The 26,478-nt window shown below is 50.7% G+C and overlaps 1 long non-coding RNA gene across 1 annotated transcript; it reads right to left on the reverse strand.

The window, feature by feature from the left end:
- Positions 1-6,912: 6,912 nt before the first annotated feature.
- Positions 6,913-21,470, reverse strand: LOC138686813 (uncharacterized). The gene is made up of 3 exons (XR_011326113.1): positions 10,931-21,470; positions 7,978-10,348; positions 6,913-7,193 (listed from the first exon to the last, which is right to left on the reverse strand). It is a non-coding gene; the product is annotated as an uncharacterized lncRNA (long non-coding RNA).
- Positions 21,471-26,478: the final 5,008 nt, after the last annotated feature.

The following is a 26,478-nucleotide window of genomic DNA, read 5'->3' on the forward strand; positions in this document are numbered from 1 at the left end:
CAAACTGAGATGAGGCTCCCAAATTTGGTGGGAGGGGGGAAATTGGGTGGCCAGACAGAGAAATCCCTCCCTGGGTTAAGGGGTTACAGAGAAAAAAACCTTCTGTTTTTCTCTTGTAGAAAAAACTGCATTTGTGAAGCTCCTGAGCACTGCTTTTTTACCAATACCTCTCCAGGGCTTTGTTTATGCAAAGCACTGATTTTTTTTTTTGCAGGCTCCTCACAGGGAGGAAAAGTGTCAGAGGGAGAAGGGCAGGCTGATCCCAGCTGAGGGGAAGCCAGCTTTAAGAATTTTGCCAGAGTTATTGCTTTTCCCCGTATAAAGAAGGGGGGTGACAGCTGCGGGGGACCCCTCAGGAAACTATGGAGCCTGTCTCGGGGTGCCCTGAGCCTGGAGAAACCAAATGCCAGCTCCCTAAACAGTTTCCCCATGGGAGGGTTGGCGGGTCCCTACGTACACATCCCAGTAGGATGCCAAGGATCCAAGCCCCGGTCAGTGGGCACCCACCTACACCCATGCCCTGTCCAGGCACCCACCGTGGCCGCTCACCACGAGAGGGTGCATTGCACCCATGGGAGACTCCCTTTCTCCCACCTCGCCCAAGCCGTCCTGCGAGAGGACCCCTGGGTCAGGATCTTTGGGGTCTGGCACCAGCCTGGCCAGGCATAGGGCTTGAAAGTGGTGTGAAAATTAGCATTGCTAAGATAAAAAGAGCTAGTTTTGGCTGCCAGCTTCCCAATTTCCTAACCCTGTCCCAGGAGCACTGCTTGCAGGGACAGGTGGGTATCACTGGCCTATGGATGGCAAAAAAAGCATCCTGTTTTCCCATCTCTCTTTTTCCACTCCCATCCCTAAATTTGCTAGATCTGGGGTCAGGACACAACGTGAAGAGACCCTTTTCCCCCATCAGACCTAGCTGAGCCCTTTTATCCGCCACTCAACAGCAAGAGACAAAGAGTTTCAGGCTCACCGATAGAAAAGCTCAAGCAAGCCAACATGTCCTCTGCTCGTCTCCCATCCTCCCTGTGAGCCTGATGTGCTGCTGAGCTCATTTTTCAGGCAATGCCTGAGTCACTCGCTAATGGCCCTGTCTTTTCAGTTTATTCTGCAGAGACCCGTGACGCTCACTTTGTTATAACAACCACCTCCACACAGCAGCTGTTTCGGCCACTAACTTCATCTTTTCAGTACAAATTTGTCTTCATGCACCAAAATGTACTGGGAAAGCGGCACGATGCCTGACAAGCCTGTGCCCAGGCTGGGCAGCAGGCAGAAACACTCCTGTTCCAATGCCGCATCCCATGGATGGGGTTGGAAACCCTGTGCTGGTGGGCTTAATAACCCCTACAAGGGGAAGCAAAAAGCTGCAGTGAGTCAAAAGGGGATCCAGGCTCTCTGCACATGACTTCTGGTAAACGCCCCCGTGGACTGGATGTCACTGCCCCATGGGGATGTGAGTCCTTGGTGGGAACCGACCACACGTCCTGGCTGGCTGAGGAAGAGACAGAGGCTGGGGAAGCCTCTGACATGCTCTGAACCAAGGGACCTGGGTCCCCAGGCAGCACTGTGTTCCCCAGGTCTGGCTACCCACCCCCAGCAAGCCCCTGCTAGATCTCTGACACGGAGGGATGCCTCAGCTGGGCTGATTTGCTGGAGGGCAGGAAGAAATCATGCTGGCAACCCACGCTGCCATTGTATTTCTCAATCTGCAGCTCTTGCAATAGGTAAGGCAAGAAAACACCTGCTTCACACCCAGCTGTGAGCCACTTACAGCACTGGGGACCTCCCTGCGGGGCTGCACACCTTGCTTTTACGCACGCCATGCAGCATCTTGGTCTACTCTCCCACGAATAAGCTTCCAGTGAACAGTTTTCCCAAGCAAGGAGCATTGCCCAGGCCTTGGCAGCTCATCTAGCTATAGCAAATAATACCATAAAAGCTGACAAATCTGAATTTAAAAGTCCAGTCATGGTTGTTTCAGTTGTTAAAGGCAGACACAATTTAAGGATGCATCCAGTACTTGGATGCTGCAGCAGCATCACGAGGTTCCCCATGGCCAGCACAGGCGCTTGTCTTGCAGCAGAAGCAAAGAGCTGTCCTGAGCAGGCTCTGTCTACCTAGATGGGACCATCAGACAGCACTGCTGACACCTCCTAGGTTTTTATCCTGCTGGAAGAGAAATTCCAGCCCTTGGACACAAATTCAGCTCTAGCTTTCTTAGACCAACTTTGCTTTTAAATTATGGACCTTAGACAACAGATTGTGCAACAGGCATAACAAAATGAGATGCACACAAGAAAATAGGGGACTCACCTCTTTTTCAGGATTCTCCGGTGCATTTTCATTCCCGCAGGATTACAGCCTTGGCAAGGAATGGTTTGGCCTGCAGACGAGTGCACAGAAGGAAAGTGATTTACAGCGGTGCTGACAAGAGGAGGAGAGTTTGGTTTCAAATTGTGCTCTTGTGCTTTGTTAGACCGATATGGTTGATGTTAAGTGCCTGGCAGGAAAGACCGCATATCAACAGGGTTTGGTTCATTTTACATGGCTCCTGGGGCTGCATTTCTTTCTCAGCCTTTGAAATGAGTTCCTCCTACAGCAGTCATGCCCCCCTGGCCAAGACATCGGCTGGAAGGATGCTTGCTGCTGCTGAGCAGGAACCAGCTACTTCAACCAGCAAAGCTGAATCAGGCCCGCAGCTCTCCACGTACACCACCAGTTCATCCCCTACCCTACCACCTCCCCTCATCCAAACCAAGCTATCAATTGAAACCTGCCCACCAGGCATGTTTCCCATGGGCAGACCAAACCTACACTGGTGTAGCTATGCAGGAACTGAGGCAGGTCCCTCTTTGCTACCAGGGGACGCTCACCTTGTTTGCAGAACATCAGAACCCTAAAAGCCACTTCTCTTCTGCTGGGGACAAGATTGGGTCAAACTCTTCCAACATGACCACAGCTCTCCTCTTTCCCTGCATCATCCTCCTTACTTCTTTCTACCAAGCAGTAGGTTGATGCTTTCATGGGGTGAAGACCAGACTAGCTCTGCTTTACCACCTGGTTTCAATCTGGCAGGGACCAAAGCATCTCAGTTTTCCTCCATGGTACCCCCAACCTATTCTTCTCAATGATTATTTGCCTGCTGGGCTTTAAAAGGTGATGTGTACCCACTGACACTGAATCATAGAATGTCTCAAGTTGGAAGGGACCCACAAAGATCATTGAGTCCAACTGGGACTCAGCTGGGAAGTTCTTCCTGGCCCCTGGGAAGACTTGTTACTAGATGAAGAGACACTGCATCCTAGCATGGAAGATGATTTCCCGCTGTGCTATGCATGCACAGTAGCACAGTCCCTGCTACGTTTGAAGCTGAACCAGCAGATCCTTCTTAAAGGAAGGTGTTTCTTTCCCAGCAGCCTCCCTATCAGTGACTGAGGACTGAGACTTGGACTTTTGCAGTCAGTATTTCATTTCATAGAGACTTGCTTGAAATACCATCCATGGTCTGGAGCTAGACAGTCCTGGCCCCAAGAGAACGATGGGCCAAGGAACTCATTTTCCCATCTTGGAGCTGGCAAAATGTGAACTGTGTGGTCAGACATCCTGAGGAACCTGGTTCCTGCTAGGTCAGAAGTTATTTCCCTAGATCCAAAGGTGTGGATCCAGAAGACTCAGCTGCCTTCCAAAGTCTTTGGTGGCTTCATGTGATCCAGCAATAACAGGGAAGCCCATAGCAAGCCTGTATGCATCCCCCAGCCTGGGAAATCCTCTGTTGCTGGACAAAACTAGAAGCTGGAGAAGGGACTGCACCTTGGGACCCCCTGGCTCAGCAGAATAAGGGAGCGAGATGTGATCCAAGCGAACTTCTGGTCTTTTCAGACATAGGAGCAATGAAGATCCTACTACAGATGTCAGCCATGGGAGGAGATGTGAGGATGGACAGACAGAGAGACACATCATGTTGGGAAGACCTAGGGAGGCTCTGCAAGAGGCAGGAAGGAATGAAAGCAGGACCAGAGCCCTACACACAGCTCATAAAACAAGCAGCCCTAGAGGTTATCGCCTGAGACATGCTGGGTCTCCTGCTTTGTGGGTGGTGCTGTTGCAAGCGGGATTAGGAAGGGAGCGAAAGGTGATCCCTGTATTTATTTGGGAACCTTGCACAGCTTAAAAACAAACTTCCTGGCGGCACACGACCCCCAATTTACTTGCTGCACACCAGTACCAGGACAGCACAAGCCTCTGCGGCAGCAAACACAAAGCCCCTGGGGCTCCTGGAGGGTTTCAGACTTGCAAGTACAAACATTGCTCTGGGAATGCAGATTAAAATCATCCCCCCGCTGCATTACCAGAGCCAGTCCCTGGGGTTGTAGACCAGCACGTCAAACCCACCCCCTGGAAACCCCATTTATTCTCCAGGGCTGGTGGTGTGGCACAGTGGGGGACAAGGACCGAAGGGGATGGGGCGGGCAGCATGCACCAATGGCTCCTGCCAATGCCTGTGGTTGCAATGGTAATTACAGACTATGACAGGCTGGATTTAATTTACCAGTAACATATATTTGATCTGGAGCAGAAATACTGGTCAGAGGGAGGTACGCAGCCATACCTGAAGAACAGGCTTGGCTGGCTCACAGCCCAACCTGCTCCTGGGGATGGATAATGAGGGGAAAGTGGTTTACCAGCACCTGAGGAGGTGGTCCAGCCTTGGTGAGGGGGCACCACGGTCCCCACGGTGGAGAGGCACAAAGAGAGGAGCTTTTGGGACAAGCAACATCCGAGCCCCAGAGTGGGATGCGACACTGCTTAGCCTCTGGCCGAGGCCACCAGCCCTGCAGGGAAGCCAGCCACACCCAGGCTTAGGAGTGAGGTCAAGGCAGGATGTGAGAGGAGGTAATTTATGATGAAGATGATGGCAGAGGTGTTTGTCAGCATTAAACCATCCCTCCCATGGTCAGCTGCCCGCAACCAGCTAACCCAAAGCAGAGGGTATTTGTCTGCACTGGTGACTAATAAATACATGAAGCAACTCTGTTATGCTCGCCATCCCATATGCAAATCCCATCAAACCACTGGCAGGGCAGGAGAAAGGTGCATTCTGGAGGAATAAATGGGAAGGCAGGCTTTGCAGGGCTGCAACTGCACCATGAGAGTGATTGCAGAGCCTGGAAACTAGGAGGCTGTGTTTTTGGCAGGCTGAATCTTTAAGAAGAGCAGAGGGGAAAGCAGAAAGCTCGTCCACTTTTAAGAGTGCTATAAGTCAACAGAGGAGTGGAGGAAATGCTTTTAAATGAGCCCTGGTAATGCTTTATGTCGTATCTCTTAAACAGCCACTTTCTTTTCCTCCGCCTTTTCTAAGTAGGTCTTGTTTATAATTAGGCCACTTGAGTCTCACCACCAATTGAATCCCTGCCATAATATACCAAAGGCTCTTCAGTTAAATGGAGATGACCTGATGTGTGGATTATTTTGGTGGGTCCTCATTGGACCAGCCAACTCTCCTTTCTCTGTAATACCTTTTCCATCTCTCCTTTCTCTGTAACAGCTTTCAAAGATGCCAGCCCCCCTGGTGTCACGTTTTGGGCCTTTTGCTCAGCATGCTCCAGAGAAGAAACTCTGATGGTTGGTAAAAGGAGGAGGTGGGAGATTGGAATTAAGATTATTTATTCCACACCCTCCCCAGCTAGTCATTTGCATGACATTTGCATGCACAATAAAAGCTGCCCCACCACAAACAAGAGCAATCACAGTGATGGAAGATGATGTGCATCACTCAGTGTAACATGGATGCTGTGAATACCAGGCATCAGTACCCAGCAGGGCTGAGCCAGTGAGGACCCTGCAACTCTCACACCCTCCAGCCACCACTGTAAAGCCCTCCTGGCACTCTCTGAGTACAGTATTCAAAATAACCAGATGTCTGTAGTCGGGCCAGAGCCCTGGCCTTAGCTGCAGGATGTGTTCTGCAAACCCAGAACAAAGAGACAGTCCTTGCCTCCAAGGATTTGCAATCTAAAGCATCAGTACCCTGTAGTAAAAGCAATTAAATGAGGCAGACAAGGATCTGACTGTGCCATTCAAAGCAGGAATGCATTTCCTTGAAATTGCTTCAAGTGATCATGATGAGACAGTCTAATTTAACTCTGCCCACTGCCAATAAACTCTACAGTTGGTAAATATTTCAGGAACAGTGCCCCTAAGCAAGGTTTCTGCAGCCTAGAAAGGTAGAGTCTCAAACATTTTTGTTAAATTCCTTAACCCTGATTCCTCCACGGACCTATGTACCCAGGAGAGACAGACTTTTCCAGGCTCTCCTGTGCCTTAAAATTGGTTGGAGGGCAAACCTGTTATTTCACACCAAAAAGACTGCATCCGGCAGCACCAAAACCTGCTGCTGCTCGTAGGTATGTTGTTAAATCCCTGGTAGCAGGTCTACAGAGGTGCCATCCTAAAGGGTGAGGGGGAAGATGTGTGACCAAATCAGGCCTTGAGCAGCTCAAGGAGGGTCCTATCCAGAAGGATATCCCATGCCCTGGCTACTGGCAGATGGCACATCCCAGCACAGGGAAGAAGGCAGTGACATCTCAGCATCACCTATCTCAACAACTGCTCTCAGTTGGGTGCAATCCAGAAGCGCTGGCCTCCCCAGGAAAAGAGCTGATGGAAAGCTCACATTTCAGCCATGTCCTTCTGTTGCAAAGATCTGGCAGGTGATGTGCAAGATGCATCACCATGAGCAACGCGGCACCCTCTTATCTTACTTGCTCCTGGTGATGTGACAGACCAGGCATCAACATGACTACAGAGTCCCCACAAAAGCCCCAGAAAGGGGCAGAAGAGCTAAGATGGTCTTCGTGGTTTCGGAGATGGGAAGACCCATGTGCCCACATCTGTCACATCCCACTAGAAATCTTCACCTCCTCAAAGAGCTGATGCTTGGTGGATATATTGACATTTTACCTTGGAAATGATTTTATTTAGCAAGACCTCAGAGAGCTCTGGCAGCCACCATTTGAATGGAAATTTAAAAAAATAAATAAATAAAGTACACAAAAGCTTTAATGAATATTACTACATTACACAAAAGGAGCTAGTCCAAACATTGTGCAGCAATCATAGCTCTGATTTGATCCCTCCTGAAGTTTTGGTAAGGACAGTTAAACCACAAAGTTTGGATGCTTGTCCACTTCCCTCTGGGAAAAAGGTTAAATTCAATAAAAAGAGGATAAAAGAGAGTGAATTCAGCACATCTCATTCCTAATATCTGACCACAAGACTTGCTCATACCGTTGCAAGTCCCGAAGCTCTGGGCACTGTTAAATATGGAATGAGAGTTATGTGTTTGCAAGGAAAATGGTTCAGTGTCCACTAATATGCAGCAAAATATTTTTATTATACTATATATTGACTTATTTAATGACGATGGCAACAAGAGTGCCAGCAAAGTTGCATAATCATCTAATTTTATTTTTTTTTTCCCCAACTAAGAACTTTCATAAAAACTCCTTGTTTGGTTCGAAATCTTCCAAATTTCCCCGATACTGTGAGAGCGTGTGCGTGTGGTTTGGCTGTCACTGTGTAAGGGTCAACCCACTAAATAAAACAGCTTGAATTTCAATAAGCAGCAAACCAAAAACAAACCAATAAAACCTGTTCTCCTCATGCTGGATGCGAGGCAGAGGCAGTTGTGAGTAAGACATTGAGATTTGGCAGCCACCAACCCCTGCCAACATGTGTTTTGTAAAGGTCTGCTGGAAATTGGTTTTGACAGACCCATTTTTGCATGCCCAAAGCAGTTCAGATCTCTTCATTCCCCTCTTCCTCCTCCTCAGAGGCTTTCTTAGGAGAGACCACTGCCCCATGCTCTTTACATCCCCACGCAAAATACCTTTGCATGGTGCCTCTTCCCATGGTGTTCACTCCAGCATTGATATTTAGCAGCTAGAAGCCCAAAATTAAGGTGAAGGCTGGCCATACCTTGCTGCTGGCAGCTCTGGCTCCATCTCAGGCTGCAGGCTGAGAACATGACCCAGGCATCACCCAGGACAGGATGGAAAGCTGCGACATCCGTCATACAAAACATGCCGGAAACTTTTGTTTGGAGAAGCTGGAATAAAACCAGTGAGAAGGTTTTTGATCACAACAAGATCCTCTCCTAACTCAATGTGTGGTAGGGAAGGGCTGATTTTGAGCTGGTATCAGCTTTAGCCATTTCAAGTCAAAATGTATTTGTTTTCCTTGGAACAGGCAAGTTGAACTGGAACAATGGCTGGAACTGACAGTTTGCAAGGAAAGATTTTGTTTCATCTTGAAAGGCTGAAACACCTTGAAATATTTTCCAATGGAAATGACATTTTGTTTCTGCTGATGCACATGGGAATCATCCCATCACAGTTTCCATCCTCCTCTAGCCGCTCCCAGTTCAGCAGGAGGGACCCAAGGAATCGCTGAACACACAAGCAGCACAGACTGCAAGGGATGGAGAGCCATCCAACCATCTTGTCCAGGGTGACAGAGAGCAATCCAAGTAGTCACCATGAAAACACTCTCTTTAGTGGGGAAAATGGAGGGGCAAGCCATCCAGTGAGATCTGATTTTGGTCTACATGAGCAAATTATAAGAGGAGCCATAAGACCTTGAGGGAAGGCGAACAAATAAATAATCCGCTTATAATCTAAATGGGCTATGAGCAAGAAAAAACTAAGTACTAAAATGTGACAAGACCTCTCAATACATAAAATAGGTAAACAGCAGATCTGGGAATAATTTTTAAAGCTCTTGATTTCTATCTGACAGGAGGACGCTGCCTCTTTGCATTTCCTCCATGGGCTGCTGGAGGAGACGAGCGTGGGTGCAAGTCCCTGTGAGACCTGTGTCCAGGGGCACTGGTGTAAGGTTGCTAAAGGTGAAGAGATCCTGGTTTAATTTTTGTGCAGGTACCAGAAGAGCAATGGAAAGAAGAGAAGTATAAAATCCTGTCAGTTTTCCATAAAGAAGTGGGGGGGGAGTAAAAGATAGTAATTCAGAAATCTGAGTCCTGCTTTGGTTGTAGCCTCAGATTTTTCGTACCTTGAGAGCTTGAGAAACCTCAAATCACTCCCATCTCAAATACAGACAAAAAGCCCTGTTCTTGAAAAGCTTCATCAACAGAGGAAAGTTTCTATCTCAGGTTGGCTGCAACATTTCCCTTTCACAGTTTCAAAACATTTCCTTTAGATCATGGCTTTTTTAGTACTATGGGATTAGCTCACATTCCTAAACAATCATTCCAGAGCAAAGTAATCTGCTGCTGTTTCCTTTCAAAAATGGGCTGATGACTCTGAAACTTCTTTTTTTTTTCCACATTCTAACCGAATGTGAAAAGTTTTGGGGTTGAAACAAAATGTGCTTTATTTTTTTTTTAAATACAAGAGACGAAAAAGCTTTCATAGTCAAACAGGTTGGAAACAGGATCCTTTCTATCCTATTCTCCTTTATCTTGTGAGGACAAACCAAGGGGTTCCCAAGCTGGGGAGACGCTTGGGGTCTATTTGTGACAGGTTCAAAACCAGCCTGTTCACACCACCAGCACCTTCCTCCCTTTAGCGACCGCTTCTCTCAATCTGGATGCTCCAAGTGCACATTGATGGCACGATACAGTCCTCTGAGTGTGGTGTGACTCCATGGAGAGAGGATCAGAGCTGAGGTTTGCAGGCATGGTGGACCCAAGGCTTGGCATGCTGCTGTCCCCAGTGCAGTCAGGAAGAACTAGAGATTTAAGACACAGCAGGGTTTCTTTTCCCGCTTTCGTTTTCCTTTTCTAACTACATGACTGAGGTTTTGGCCATCAGCTGAAGTTCTCGGTACCCCAAGAAGAAGCTGCCCTAGGTCTTCTCTGAAAACCACGCCAGTTGCGGTTGAGTGCGGTCATGCTCTGACATCCCTCTGAGAACAGCCTGATAGAGAAAATGTTTTTGCTCCCAGACCGCCTCGTGCCTCGTGGACCACTGCCTCTGCTGTGGCAGGGCTGGCGAAGGGAGTGACTCACCCACCGCATCCTTGGACCAAGTCCAGCCAACACAGTCCTCTACCTCATGGGTTTCAGCACTACCAGGCCAGCTTAGATTTAAGTCAGCGGAGAAACCTGACTATTTACAGCTGCTCTGAGAAAAGTAACCATCGTTGACTGACATACAAACAAGACAGTAGAGCATCAAGAAATAAACACATCTGGTGAAGAGCTGTCAGTTCTGATGATAATCGCAGCGTGCCTTCACACTTCACTGGTGCTTGCTTCAGAGCCATCCCATCAGGTGACCGACTGACTTCTCAGCCAGGTATGCCTCTGCCATGGCTGCTTAACTTCACCCTAGAAAGCGAGACAAACATTTATTTTTTTACAGGGAAATCAGTAAATTGCTCTGACAGCTATGATGGAGCACTCCTACGTAAAAAGAACTCCTTTGACCAAGACAGATACCATGTTCCTGATGGGGCTGAATCTTTGCTCCTTAGAAATTAATTGTTTTGAATCAGGAACATTGTGTTCCTAGTTTGTATCTGACAGCTGTAGCTGAACATTAGGTAAAGGACCTGCCATTAGGTTTGAATCCCAGAGCAAAAGGCATGGCTGAGATCCCACTAATAGGAGCCATACTGGTTGGCTGCACAGAGACCCCGCTCTGGCTCTCTTTGACACCCCAACACAGAGCTGGGAGCTTGAGGAACCATAAGGGGAGGTATGCTCCAAGGTAAAACGGATGTGGTCAATGGTGGTCCACTGAAGACCACCCAAAGTCAATCATTTCAAGAGTGAGCTGACAGCTCAGGGAGCAAGCTACCCGTTTTTCCCTTGGAAGTGGCATTTTAAATATTTTCCCTGCACTCTGAGCTAAAGGAGAGGTACAGGAGATGCTGTTCTTTAGAGAAGAAACTCCCTTGAGCTCCTCACCTGAAGGACCATGCAGCACCGCTGTATGGGTGGGATGGCAGAGGCCAACACCTGCACTAGGGGGGCTTGGTCAGCATTTAGAATTGCACAGTCCTTCTGCAGTTCCCTTCTTTCTTCAGATCTCCTTGTGGAGCTGGTGTTAAGGAGAAGTAGCTTCATCTGGCAGGGTTGATCGATGGTAAGAATGGTGGAGATCTGCATGGACACCAATGTGCTTTTTGGGGCCAGCTGTTGAGCCCTCTGCAAACAGCCTTTGGGACGATGTCAGTGGGGGCTGTCAAGCCACCCCTTCCTGAGTGCTGTCCTTTTGGTGAGGAACCACTGAAGCCCTCATCCCATTCGGCCCAGACACCTTCCTCCATGAAGCCAAAGAGACACCAGAAACCCCACACCCTCGTGCTCCCCTCAGCACCACAAAAGGAAAAGCTCTGACTCACACTGAATGGCATGTTATCCTTGCAAGTTCATTAATTTCAGCGAGGGATCGTTTCCTCAGTGCCTGTTCCTGTTGTTTGACCCTGGCTTTGCTTTTCTTTCTTTTGCAAGGAGAGCTGTTGAACCAGGTCACACCAACGAGAAATGTAAAGCCAGTTCTGCGAACCACTTCCTGAAATGCATCCATCTGTGTTATCTGTGCACCAGAACGCTTCTGAAAGAGCCTCTTGACTGGAAACATTCAACTGGGAAGAGAAATGGGTCATCCCATCCCACTCCTGCCTCCTCCCTGCTCCTTTGGGGAACCACCATAGGAAACAAAAACGTGTCCCTTGCAGAGAGGATGACCAGTGGCAGGATGGAGCTGTTCTGGCACAAGGTCTTCATCACACAATGGCTTGTCTCACCATGCCACAACAGCTTTCCTCACTTGACTTTTTATTCCTAATTTAATACAGGACGCAATGAGACTGCAAAGACAAAAATAGTGGTTTATATTTAGGTAGAATAGACTGAGAGGCACCGTCGACACTTCCCCTTCCAATGACAGCACTCCACGGCCAGGAGGAAGCAAACAAAACAGGAGGAGAAGAAGCCAGGCCAGCTGTAGGATGCAGTTGCCGAGAAGATTGCCAAGGAAAGAAGATATTCTGATGTCTGTCCCGTGGAGACTCTCTGGACAATGACTGACTCATTGCTTATAGGCGGTATCTCTGGGCTTGAGCCGTCTCCCCTGCTAGAGCAAGCGAGGCAGGGGCTGTAACATAGCTGGAATAGGTGGAGCCCAGTAACAGTTCCCCTCTTGCATGACTCAGGCTATAACGCTACCTCCTCCCATCCCCAGAGGCCCTTGCATTTGGGGTCTTCCAGGGACCCAAGCTGCCCTCTTTGATGGCTCTGGATGCCAACAGAAGGCCAAAGGCACCTGGAGACCCATCGTCTTTTCCAGTCCCACCAGGAGATTTGCTTTCAGATGAACAGTGCCGACTCAAACTCAGTCTCGGCACAAACAAAGCAGTAGTGGTGGGAGGGGAAGATGCCATGAGGAATCAAGACTAAGCCAGTCCCCCTCTGCTTCCACAAACAGCAGCACACATCTTGCTCCGTCCATCCAAGCAGCTGGAAACAGGTTCCTAACTCACTGCCTATCAAAGGCTCTGCAGTTTTTCAGGATGGCAACAGAACCAGATGGTCAGCATTAATCCTGACTCACCCCTGGGCTGCTGCAAAACCCCACACCTTTCAGATGAACGCACACCTGGCCCTCTGTGCCTGCCCCTATTCCTGCAATGCTCTGAGTGCCAGTGTGAGATCCTGATCCTGCCCAGCAGAAAAGCAATGGCCTTCAGGGCCTGTGGAGACCCCAAGCAGAGGCAGGGGCAGATACCACACCGCCAAGAGCTGCCAGACGTGAAAGGACTGTCACCAAAAGCCTAAACCAGTCTGGGAGGCACGGTCTTTGGTTAGGATTCAATGCCCTGCCTTGAATGCTGCTGCCCCTCCAAGAGGTGGGGGAAAACCCAAGGACAGGCACATCAACCAGTCTAGTTATTGACTTGTCCTGTCAGCCGGGAAAACTCTCAGAGGAGACACCAAGGGTGCAATACAAAGTAAAACCCAGAGAGGCTTTAACAATTCATTATAACTGGAAGAAAGAGGAGGAAGGTTACAGCCTGGTGTGAACACAGCCCATTGAATAAGCATCTGCGATGGGTACAGGCAGCAGGTTCCCTGGACTGCAGATGGTGCCATCCAGATGGACAAAGCAGCTGGGTTTTCCTGCCGTCACGGGGCAGTGGTGTGTCCTGGTCTGCTGCGTAATAGTCCAGAGAAGGATGTTTGGGAAAATAAGTATTATACCCCTGATACAAGAAATTGGGCATCCTCCTCACAGGTCATCAACACAAGAGGTGTTGAAAGGGCAGGGGTTGAGGCTGTCTTCCCCTTCTTGTAGAGGACTTTGCTCCGAGGGCAACAAGCCCACAGCCTTTCCCTGCCTCCTCCAGCCTGTACCCCTGAAGCCAGCCCTTATCGTATCAGCACAGGCTTGGTTCAGCCAGGACGTTTCACAAGAGAGCCCGGCAGCACCAAAACAGGAGAAACCGTTCCGTAAACAGCCTGCTGTTTGCATCCACAGCTGGAAGCTGGCCCGGGACTCCTCGTTCTGCAGTGCAGCCCTCCATCGCCAGAAATAGGAGGCTAAGCCACTCACCGAGCGACAGCCAACATCTGTCCTGGAGGGACCAGCCATGGGAACCTCATCTTCAGTACCCAAATCCCTTGTGGAGGGCAGTGGGTTGCGCCCCTCATTGTGCCTGTGATGAGGAGGGCATCTCCTGGGCACCAGCTATGAGAGCTGGGGGCTCCATTTTCTCCCACCTGCACCCTCCAGGTGCTTGTGGCCACCTCCCTGAGTGCTCCTGGGCATGGCAGGGCTCTCCTCTAGGGAAAAGATGGCCTTGATGGGCACGCGGTGCTGGGCTGGGGTCGTGCTGGAGCGTGGGCTGTTCCAAACACCTTTGGGACAGTCTGAAGATGCTTAATAGGGTGCAGCTACAGCTTCCCACGGTTGCTGCAGACAGATTAAGGAGTGCGTAGGATGCTGCGTGTTGGTTGCCAGCTTCATCTTGCAAGCGCTGCTGGGTATCACATATGGACAGCGCAGACATAAGACCTGGAGCCTTATGTGCAGTTTCATTTACCGTACTTGGTATTTGTACACGATAAGGTCCTTTTACAAGTAATTTCTCATTCACTGCACAACAAGGTACCCTGGCAAATCCAGTCCCTCTCCTGCTCCTGCCATACTGGCCAGGAGCACAAGGTATCTCTGATGGGTTCCCCATGCCAACATTTCCCTCTGCAGCACGGAGTCCCTTTCCACTTACTAGACAACACTACTATTCACAGAAGCAGCATCTTCTTATGACATGGAGTAAACCTGACATACACCAGGTGAGAAGAGGGAAAGAGCTGTAGCTCATTACAGTAGAGCCCTCCCCACCACACAGTGCCAAGTCTCAGATGTTTCTTACGCTCTTTCGCAACCCCCAACCCAGGAAGCCTCACCTGTGTTGCTGGCATCTTCTCGGCTCAGCAAAGTGCCAGGATGGGGTCTTTCTTCAAGCCTTCCCAAAGTAATTCCCTTTTTCCTCCATCCCAGGTGATGCTGGGACATCTCCCACCTTCTCCTGCAGCCTGAGGAGTCCAGGAAGTAAGGTAAACAGGACAGTCGTCGGGCTCAAACAGAGGGTGTGTGCCGTTCATCAAAAAATATTTTGGAAAGACTGACTGGAATGGTGGTATGGTTTCCTCTGTTTGTCTGACTGGGGAATTTCCCCTTAATCACTGACAGGGTTTGGACCAGGACCAGATGAAGAGGTGGCTGTATGCTGCCAGGTTGGTTAACACAGCTGGAGGTATGCATCTGGGTGTTGGGTTTTATTTTCTCCCATTTACATGTGTAAAATAAACACTTGTGAGAAGGGTGCTCCTCGGTACGGATTCAGCACTCAAGACAAAAATCAGCGATTACAGCAGAGAGATACCCAAACCAAGTGTGCACCCAGGTAAAAGCTGGTCCGAAGAGGCATCATTTGCCCCTAAATTTAACTCCCCAATTAAATGGGAATGTGCTGGGCTCCAGTGCAATGGAAAATAGCAGAAATGAGACCCAAAAAAAGGCAGAACTTAAGGAAACCAATGTGAGCACCCATAATTTGGAAACAAGAGCCATACATTCAAAGGGAGGATGGAAATGGAAGACAATGACCCAATACTAGAGCAAGTGACGACCAAGGATCTACCACCACAGCCGTGTTGGTGCCAGCTTAATGGTGCAGACAGCGTAACAGATACCAGAGAAGGAATCCTTTCTGTCCCCCAGCAGGACATCTGATGGCTTTCCATGACCAGGGTGGGCACCTCTCATACCTACGTGCCATGGGGCTCCAATGCTTTCTGGTCCTGCCTACCAGTGTCAGCCAGTGGTAGCCCCATCCAGAAACATGGTCCTGGACCCAGTCTGGCCTGATCCTGCCTGTATCCTACCTGGCTGGTCCAACCCCAGGCAAGCAGAGAATGCACCGGGGATGCACAAGGGCGTGCGCTCCTGACGTAGAGATGGAGTGATAGGGATGTCACCATGTTTTTGGTTAAGCATTGCGCACGGGGCAATTACACCCTGCTGTTCGAAACACTCATTTCACGTACAGCTTCAGCTCTGCCTGCCAGAGCAGCAAATCCGCTAATGCCAGGCTGTTATCTGTGCTGGCACTCATCGCAGACTGTGGACAGATCACCTCCTCATCCTTCCTCCACTTACCGAACAGGTCAGGGCCAGGAAGATGCCCAGGGATGCAATAAGAAATGCCTGCATGCCGTTAACAGGGAAAGAGATGCAGCCTCCTCTGCTGCTGCTCCAGGCTTGCCTCTGCCATCGGTGGAAGCCCTGATGGTCATGGTCCACCACAGGAGCCTGGCCCAGAAGAAGACATCCCCCAAAGGACTGGGGCTGTGATGCTACTGCCTCTGGGAAGTGAGGGACTAGAAGCAATTCCAGCATTTTTTTTTCCTGCTTTGGGAGGGAAAATGAAAACATATCATTGAAACAGACCCACTCCAGCCTCTCTTGCCAAGTCTGGAAAGTCACTGCATAGCCCAGGGAATCTAGTGGTCCCTTTCTTTTCCATGGCAGCTGCAAATGAGTCCAGTGTGAGTAGGATATTTCCCCTGCTTCATTGTTTTCAAGCCATTTCAGAAGCTCAGCGAGTTTCCAAATAGGGGGGTGGATTGGCATCACCTTAATGAAAACTAATTAAACATAATTATTTAGCCTGTTGAAAATATTTGTGCTCCACCAAGAACACCCTGCAGTTTGCTATTAAAAGGCAGGAAGAAAGTACTTTTTCCAGAAGCAGGTTTTCATGTTGGTTACTCTGGTGGCTAGAGCTTCTCATGGAGGCTTTTCATGCACTGTCCGCTTACAGAAATCAGGTTGGCAAAGAGTCTGCACAACCAACCTGATCCTTGATTTTTTTGGGGTAGGGAACTCCCTTCCCCACCCAGTTTCATGGGCTTAGGAAATACACAGGGAGGTGGGTAGAGCAAATGGTGCAGCTTCATCCCCACCTTTTGTTTCATCCCTGAAAGCTGATGGATTTGGGGGTGAAGAGGAGGGGGTTTTTTAGAGTAAGCTGATCCCTCCCAAAACATATTCTCTGCTAGAAAAAATTCCAAAACCATGCAGGCATGCAAACAACAAGCCGCAATGGAGTAATTTTGACTACATTAGTAAGTTTTATCAGATGATATCAGTTCACTTGGAAAGCCATTTCTCAGAAGCAAATCGATGAGCGCCGAGCTAAGCTATTAGTTATTAGGAAGATTAAGAAGCCTGGTTTCCAGCTAATCTGTTTTTTGTATATATTACTTTCTTCCTCTGCCATCCCACAGCTCTACCTCTGTTCCCCTGCAACTCCCATCTCGGCGGCAGCAGGGACATGCCAGCATACAACCAGCAACGCTCAGTGGTCCAGACAGCAAATGATGGGGAGATCCTCCTCACCTCTCTATCCTTGGGATGCTTCTGCATCTCTTCCCTCTGCTCAGACGCTCAGTTTTGGGGAGCTGAATTATTCCTGAGCCCTTTGCAACTCAGTCAAGGGGGACTGCTCAACAACTACATCCCATATTCTAGATGGGAAGGGCAAGCGTGGCGTGGTGGGTTTGGTCCTGGCAAGCCTGGCAGCTTAGGCAGAGGAGAGGGGAAACTGCCTGCGCATGCTCCGGGCCTGCCCAAAAAGGAGGAAGCCATGAGCAGAAAGGCTAGGCTGGGTTCTCGGCACCAGCTGTGCTCTTCCCAGGGGTAATATAACAAAAAAAAGGAATTGCATGTTGTAAAACCGCAATAGGCAGAGCACATCAGAGAGCAACCTGACCTTGGACAGGCTTTGCCCAGCAAGACCCCTGGGACCAGGGTGAGTGGCAGTGGAGTGATTCTCAGAACTCGGGCTTTTCACAATCCACCTTCCATGGAAAACATACAATTTTTAATTGAAAGTAGCCCAAAGTCGCCACCTCGCCAACACCTGTGCCTGGTTTGGGGCAGGACCTGCTGCAGCCCTACCTTCTCCAGAGGTCTCCAGCTGCACCAGTTCCCTTCTCTCCAAGGCCACCTGCACCCCATCCCACTGACCTTGCAGCCACTGCCTTCTCCCGTCCATCTGATCTCACCCCAGGCACAAAACCCCTCTCTGGGCAATAAAAACCATGCAAACGGTGGCCGATTCCCTGCGGTTTCCTCCTTGTCTGTTCCCAGAGGCTTCACAACAGCCATGCATATGCAAAGCCTCATCCTCCTTGACTGTTGCTTGGAGCAAAAAAGTAAAGCATGCCTGCAGAGGGAAGGAGCCGATGCTCCAGCTCGGCTCATCCCCTCTTCTGGTTGCTCTCCCTGATTACTGCTCCAAGGGCTTTCAACTGCCTGACTCACTTAACTACTGGATGAGATTATGCAAGACTTCACGCTGGCTTGCTTCTGACAAAGCCCTCTTAAAACTTAGTGAAAATAACAAAAAATACTCAGGTTTTTAACACTATTACAAAAGACAACTTCCATCTGGCAGGCAAAGGCTTCAGTCCCTTCTCCGTACTGGCCACCATATCCTTGAAAGGTGAAGGAGCTCCTGAGGGAATAGCCATCACCTCTGCTCGTCACTGGGCTCTAAGCAGCCCTTAAGCAAAACCAGTGTCTTATTCCCAGTGGAGATCTGTCCCAGCTACCTGGTAAATCTGTGGGTCCTGGCCTCCATGGCCAACTGGGCATTTGTTAGTGGCTGGCAAAGCAGAACATCATTTTTCAACCACCCATCAGCTGTTAGGAACAAGCTCTCTTAAACGCAACTGGATTTACAAACAGAAACCCAGCTCCTCCCCAGACGCCCAGCACAGCATCTCTCCCGAGCCGCATAAACCGGGTCCTCCATCAGCTGTGCTGCCAAGCTCCGGCTGCAGACCCGCTGAGGAAGCCTCTTCCAAGGCAGGTGGGGCTTGGCCAGCCACCGTGTGTTGCAGGGCCCAGTAGCTTGCCTGTCCTAGCAAGCACCCTCTCCATGCTAGTGCCCTGAATCCCAGCCACCCACCCACTCTCACCCAGACACTCCCTGGCTCCTGGGGCCAGCAAAGCAATGGGAGCTCCTTTGTGAGCAGAGCTGAGGGCATCTCAGAGTTTTTGGGTGGCCAGCATTTCCAAGAGGGGTTTGGGACCACCAGTCTCTGGCCACCAAGATGATGGCATCTGCCACTGTGACTCAGAGCGAAAGCCAAATCCTGATAAGACCCCATTATTCAACGGTGGATGTGATTAACCATTGTAACTAGCAAGGGGAGGGCGAATTCTCCCTCCTGTGCTATCATCAAGCCAAGGCTGGTAGCCCTCCTGGGGAAGGTGTAGGCTCAGCCCAAACCCAGGCTGGGAAGTGTTTTGGAGAGGGAACAGTCCAGGATCCCCTCAGCCTCCGCAAACCTGGCTGCACCAGCAGCAACTTAACCCCTGCAACGTTCAAGGGGGTTTCAAAAGACAAGGCAAAAAGAAAACCTGAAGCTCAGATCCCACTTCTTAATGGACAACAGGGCTCACAGGGATTCAAAAGAAGACCACACAAGTTCACAGAGGAAGAGGCAATTGCAGCAGTGTTAGAGCTGGAGAGAGACCAGGGAAGAGCATCACGGCCCTGGTAGTCTGTGAAGAGAAGCGCCCTGGAAAGGAGCATGAGATAAGGTGGGACAGGGAGGAGGACCTAGGCTGATCCTCCACAGTTCCCCCATAGGTAACACAGAGGTTGCAGCCAGGAAAAGAGGAGCTAGCTGTCATTGCCATGGCAAGACAAAGCATGCAAATACCATAAGCTTGGCCCTGAAGTCCAGGAAAAGCATGTTAAAAAAAAAAAAAGCCAGACCAACGGATCACTTACTTGTGTGTTTTTGAAAACACTTATCTGACCCCATTCTCACCCTTCGCTCCTGTGCCATGAGACTGGCCACATCTTCCCAATATGATCGCTCAGTTCTCCTACAGCTTCCCTGACACTTCAGGTGAGTGCAAATTTTGTAAGTCATGGATAAAATCACAGCACTTACCAATACCAGTTGCCATCAGAGCAGTGGGGTCAGGTCTGTAGAAGAAAGCAACATCTTTTATTAATAAATTTCTGAACAAATCATCACCTCTCCTCTCGAGCCTTCTCTTGCTAAAGGTGTGCACGTAACTTCCCATAAGTCTTCCCAGTTTAGTTTCTAGGGAAGCTTCTGGCACACTTGTGGTAATTTCTTCCAATTTGTTAATTATGCTGAGATATTCATCAAACTGCTTTCTGAATGGTCATGGGTCTCCAAAGCCTAGGCTAGGCAGCTGGCGCATGTCCAACATGCAGCATCATCCCCTTGGCTACAGCCTCAGAGTGGGTGCGATGTCCATGCCAGTTTGGAAATGGGTCCTCTGGGAACGTCTGTTCTTCATCCTACAGCATCTTCAGGACTCACCCTGCTGGGCTATCCCACCTCGGGTACCCACAACAAGAGCGTGCCAGGAACCATCACCCCGCTGCTTGTTTGTGGGCAGGGAATGAGAGGCATGAACCCAGCCTCAGCAAACTATTTTTAAAAATCCAGCTAATTATTAACTAAAGTGTATTGGGTTTGCCACTGACCCCCGGGGTGCCAGACGATGCAAAGGGGTTGGGCAAAAAGATAACGTAATACACAAGAGGATGCTGTGGGCTCATGCTGTCTTTCTTGGGGCTATGAACTCGCATGCTATTTTTCTTAATGTCTCCCTCTTTTACGAAAAGTAATCAAAGGAGGGTTTTTTGGTGATCAAGTGCAGTTTTTACATCTATGAAGAAAAACTTGAGCTATACAGCCCAAATGTACCCTCTGGATCAGAATTTTAAGAGAAACTCCCTGCATACTTCTGGATGCCTCATTTGTTGGGGGACAGCTGAATCATAGTATTTGGCTAGTCACACTGAGGAATTCGGCTTTCTCCAGAAAAACTCACCATGGCACAACCTCTGTTATTTCCCCTTCTCCAGACCAAGAAATAGTCAATATATTTCCCCAGAGATCTGAAAACTCAAATGCTTTGCTGAAACTCTTGCCTGGTGGATATCATCCAACTTTCAGTTTCCAAGGCCTCAAAAATACATAGTCAGGAAGGAACACAGACCAATGCCAGTGGTGCAAACACAACGAAAAGGCAACCTAAGTCAAGACATTAAGTAATTTGCTCCAATGGCTACTCACATGCTTTTGCACTACCCAGGGGTAGGGGGCAAAAGAAAAGAAAACAACTTAGTTTGAGAAGTCAAAGCAGCAGACTTAGAGAGTCCTTTGACCTTTCTGGCCATGGGCTTTCAGCTCTATGCACGGACCTGAAATGGCTTTCAGGGTTTCCACTTCCCAGGCATGACCCAGGTTGAACTTCAGGGCAGTTTCCACCAAACTGCTTTCTAAGCCAGGAAAGAAAAAATTAAAAAGCCTTCAAAGCTACTTATGGTAACTCCTGGCTTCCCCTTCTTTTGTCTCCTCGCTCCCCACTTTGCTTTTTTTCTTTTTTGATGAAAAATATTTAAGGACATTAAAGCCAGTCCTGCCAAGCAGCCAAGCCCAGGGAGTGGAGCAGCTTGTGTCAGAGAGGTGTCTGCTGCTGAGCAGCAGGGTGAGAGTCATTTCCCTTGCGGGAAGGGTTGACTGCATTGACCGAAGACCTCGAGCTGCTTGGGAGCACAAGTCCCGCAGCAGAACAGACAGGATTTCCAGCTCGGAGAACAATTGCCATCAGGATGTGTCGTTAAGGTCACAAGTGGAAGTAGAAGCGCCAGCAGCTCAGCCTGGAAGCCGTGGTCTCCATGCCAAGACTCCCCAGAGAGCCCTTTCCAGGCTCCAAAGCTAAGCGAGGCTTTGCAAGACAAACACATAGGAGCTGGACCTGGACCATTCCTGCAAGCAGCAACAACGGATGCTCAGCCTTCCCCAGAGCAGTGAGTGGGATGCAGATCACCCTTTCCATCTGCTGATGCATGGAGGAGGGATCAGTCCACAGGAGACCTAGGGTGTTGCTTCCATAACTTATTCTCTGGGAGAAAAGCAGCAGAGCTGAGCATAAGCTGGCTAACGCCAAAAGCGACCTGGGCACAGCTTCCAGGGAGCATCCTGAAATGGTCCCTTGAGGCAGGACAGTGATGTCCAGAGCTGGTGCAATCTGGACAGGGCTGAACAGCTTCTTTAATGATATATAATAAAGGAAGAGACAAAACCACACCTCTACCCTAGGCCTTGAGACAAGAACGAGAGGAGAGCAGTCACTCAGCAGTAGAGACAACATCCAGCTGCCCACATCAATGATCTCAGCTGGCTGGGGGGAATTGGGAGAGGGATCAGAAAGGCAGGTGAGATGCTTACAGGCACATACAGACCCTCAGCATGGGCAGGGGAAGGGAACTGAGCCACGCTTCCCAGCAAGGTGGATGTGTAAGGTGGCATTTTTCCCCCCCATCAGGGATGCTGCCTGACCAGGCAGAACTGGGTGTGAGTCAGCCAGCAGCTCCTGGGGCTGGGCCATGCCACAGAGGAGTGGCGTCCCTTGGAGCTGTGCCCCCCTCTTCCTTTCTTCTTCTTCTTCTCCCCCCTCTCCCTCTGTGGTTTCAGCACGATGTTTTTCTGCTAAGCCTGCAAGCGCGCGTACGCGGAGACTTGCCCATTCCTCCCCAAAAAGCCCCCTGAGCCATAGGATTGACGTCAGCAGAGCACCAGCTGTCAAACAATGGAGATTAAGGCTTGGCAGGCAATGCCAAGCCATGCAAGCGCGTGTGCCTTCCTGGGCAGGTGAGCAACATTCCGCGCCAAGCAGGAACAGGCACATTGCATCAACCCGGCTGCCTGCACCTGGACACAAGACCTAACCTGATCCTCGGCGGGGGCCAAGTCATGCCCAGGCAGCCGGCAGGGCTCGGCGGTCCCCCTGTGCACGCCCAGCAGGACACCCTAGGGCGAGGGCACCCCTGCCCTGCGCAGGGCTGGGAAGAGGCAGAGCCCTGGCGCTGCCTGCTCGTGGCTCCAGCCCACGTAAAAGGTTAACCTGCATGCCAAGAGGTGTACAGCGCCAGGAACAGGCCTGGGGCACGATCCCTCCCTGTTCTGCCCAGCACAGGGACAGAGGCAATGACATGCTGCCTCTTGCAGAGGTGTGGCTCAGCCCAAGCCAAGTCCTCACTCCACGCAGACCTCAAGAGGTTCAGCCCCAGGGGTCTGGACCAGGGCTTCTCCTGGGGCAGATGGACGTCTGCAGGACACGCAGTCTCGACCTGCAGCAAAAGCCTGGGCATCAGGGAAGGCACAGGACATGGCCGGACTGGCACCGGCTTTGGGGAGTAGCTGGAGCCTTGAAAATGGGGTGGGAGCTGCTCCTAGTCCTGCTTGACCATCCCGTGGTCCTGGCTTTGCACGCTAACCCTCCCGTTCCCGCCGCTGGCACAAGGTGCCCTGCTGCCAGTGGGGCTACCGGGGCCTGTCTTTTGCCAAAACAAAGGCGGGAGAACTGCTGGCACAGAGGTCTCCCAGCACTTACTATGGTAACTCCTCTCCTCACCCCTCGGCTCCCAAGCTGGGCTTGACCTGGACCTGGCTGGGGCTGGAGCTGGGAGTCCTCAGTGGCTGAAACAGAGGACAGGCATAAACATCCTTGTAACCAAAGCTGAACCCAAACCAAAGAGCAGAACATCAGCCTTCCTCCTGACCTTAACTCCTAACCAAATAAGCAAACCCAGGAGGGCACCTGAGGTTAAAGAAATATGATTCACAATGCCCAGAGATACGAACACAGAAGGATTTGACAGTTCCAGCATGAACTACAAATCCTGCTGGGCTCGTGCCCTGCTTGCTGGGAAGATCTCCCAGCTTGGTGTGTCTGCAGCACAGGAGGTGTGCCCACTCCTGCTGCAGCAGCAGGAGCCTGCTGATGAGCTGCATCTCGCCAGATGCACGAAGAAAGCACCTGGCTCACCCAGGCAAGACAGACATCACTGCCTGGGGACAAGAGCACAGCATGCCTGTGGACATGGACAGCCAGTGTCCAGGTCCTGCCCCCTCCCTCTGCACCAGGCTGGGAACCCCCACACCCCTGGAGGAGCAGCAGGAGAGCCAGGCTATGGTGTCTCCTTGCTTGACGCTGACCAGGGCTCCCATAAATCATGCTACCCATGGGAATGCCCTTTGATGAGGTCCTGCTACTAATGACGGTGACATCGCAGAGTGATGCAGGCTGGCCCACACTTCCCCGAGGAGGAGGAGGGGAGGGTGGCAGGGCAGAGCCCATAGCAGCTCAGCTATGGCTGAGCTCAGCTAGGACCAAACCTAGAGCATCCTGCCCTGAAGACCCCAAGCTTTTAGGAATGAGGATGTGCCCTTCAAGAAGCAGCCCTGAACGCCCCAGGGCCCTCACACCTCAAGGTTTAACAAGCCATGCAGCTTAGAGGAGCCATCAGTCGGTGGCTTGCTGCTCTCCACAAGTTGGCTCAGCTGATCTGTGGGTCTCAGGGGATGCACTCCTCTCCCAGGCTTGCCTTCCCCAGCTCCAGGGACCAGGACAGGTATAGAGAGGTCAGGCCTAATCCAAACTGGCCATGTTTGCTGGATTCCCTGCCCTACAGCCCAGCCCAGCCCAGCCCAGCTGGGGTGAGCTTCAGAAGGTACACCGAGAGCAGAAGGCAGAGGTGCCCAGGGCAAGAGCTGCTTCAGTGGCAGCAGGCTGGGAGGGACAGCAGTTTCTCATGGGCTCCATTGACTTCTGCTCCCCAAGACTGGCCACTGGTCCGGTGGAATTCAAGAGGCCCCTACCCTACATGCTGCACCTTCTCACGCCCTTCAAGCCAAATCTCCTGGCACGCTTTGCCTTTCACCCAACCTTATCGCAGGGCCTGGCCCAGCACAGCCGGATGGGAGGGGAGCAGATGGCCTGTTCAAATCCTTCCCATTTGTTCTCCCTCAAGACACTCTCAAAGGAAAACCCTTGAGGTCATTGTTCTATTTTCATCAAGCAAGGGCATCCAGCACAACTTGTGTTAGCAGGGGCTCTGCTGTAGGCAACCACTCAAGGAGAAAGGTCTGACCAGACAGGCTCAGATGGAACAAGCCACCAAAAGTCCAGACAACCACAACCACATCTTACACACCTGCCTAGAGTATCTGCCCGTGGCTGATGAGACACCTTAAATGCTTCATATCACCCCCACCAAGAAGAAAAAAAAACCCCCACAACCCAAAACCCCTGTATTTGCTCTCTCCAACCCATCCTGGCAGACCACTCATCAGAAATCATGTTTTCCAAGTGTCAGCGTTCAGTGGAGATCGTGCTGGAGTGACTCACACACGGGTGGCTTTGCAAGGAGGTCTGCTGTGCCCCAGACACGTCAGGCTCGGTGTGCACCAATAGGTCAGGCTGCCTTTGTCACCCCCACAGGCAGTAGCCTGCGGCATTGCAGCATGCACAGGCAGGCAGATGGCCAAACCTCTGCCAGCTCTGCTCCCCCGCCATGGGTGTCACCACCCTCCCTGCAGAAAGGGCTCCAACAAGATGGTTCTGCAGATCATTAAGATGGCAGTTTTGACACCATGGTTTTTTGGCCTGTACTTCTCAGTCAAGATATTTCCAACCTGTGCCAGGAACATCCCGAGGGCTTTGCTGAGACACCCAACTCGAAATGTCTGTATTCAACCCCAGCTTCTTTAACTGCTTGGTGCTGTGCTGCTCCTCTCCCAGGCCTCGGTCCCACCAATGTTACTGCGTCAGAGCTGATCTGTCCCATCAGGTTTCCCCTAAAAGCTGGGATGGCAACAGGGAGGGACAATGCCATGAATCAACAGCCAGGCCCTCCTCTCTGCAGGAAGATCACCAGGACTGCCTGCCACCACCAAAGCCTGGTGGGACGGGGAGGACAACAGAGCAGAGCTGCTAACATAGCTATAGCTGCCAGCTCCTCTTCCAGCCACAGAAGTAGTGCAAAAGGAGCACCACGCATCTTCTGGGGTACCACCAGTAGCAGATGACCACCGATGAGATGTACAGTAAGGACACTACCAGCAGCACAGCAAGACGTGCAGCTGCCAGAATTGGCCACAAGGGAGAAAACTCAACAGGGCCGTAAAGTAGGAACCCCAATAACAGATACATAACAGCAAAAAGAGATGTGGGACCACCAAGCCTGCAGACCGTGACACCTCTAGTGCAGGGAAGAGCAGCAGCTGCCACCAAAAGCCCACAGCTAGCTTTTTCAAAGAGACGGTGAACATGCCAACCCATCACACCAAGGCAGAGCTGCAAGCAAGACCCACTGTGCCCACAGACCCACCATGCAAAGCCCAGCTCTGCCTTCCTGGCTGGGCTTTGGGTCATCACAAGGTCCTCAGCACCCCAGAAGACCATCTTCCACCATCACCACTGCTCCTGAGAGAGGACTTTTCGTGCCCACACAGCTCCCTGGATGGAGATCCCTCCCTGTATAGACAGTACAGGGAGGGACCAGATAACCCATCCTGACACAGCAGTTCAGTAAACACCAGGCTCCATGCCAGGGCGCGGTACAGACAAGTGGCAGACAGCCACCGATACCCTGGTGCTGTGTCACTCAGGTTGGACATTTGTGGCTCCCCAGCCCTCCCCACGTGTCCTCTGTGCTATCTGAATTTCTATCATGTCTAACTCCGTGCTTCCCTGGTGTGTTCCCCACTGGGTTTGCTTCTACAAGCATTTTGTGCTCATCCAAGTTTTCTTCCACGTTCTAGGCTCAAGTTTTCCTGCTGGCCCCAGGAGATGGACCTATTTCAGCCCTGGTCAGTACGTACCACTGCTACCTCCTCTGAAGCATATGTGCAGAGTCCAAGCCTTCGCTAGGCACTCCTCTTCCTCCAAGGGCACAGCTTTCCAGGAAAAAGCTTAAACAAAAGTCTGTAGTAACACTGACTTTGCCCCCCCCCCCCCCCCCCAAAAAAAAAAATCAGCATTTCCACTAAACAGTATGGTACAGACAGGAATGAAGGAAAGAGGAAGGAATAGTTTG

Source organism: Haliaeetus albicilla, chromosome 9, assembly GCF_947461875.1.
Source record: "Haliaeetus albicilla chromosome 9, bHalAlb1.1, whole genome shotgun sequence".
Taxonomy (NCBI): domain Eukaryota; kingdom Metazoa; phylum Chordata; class Aves; order Accipitriformes; family Accipitridae; genus Haliaeetus; species Haliaeetus albicilla.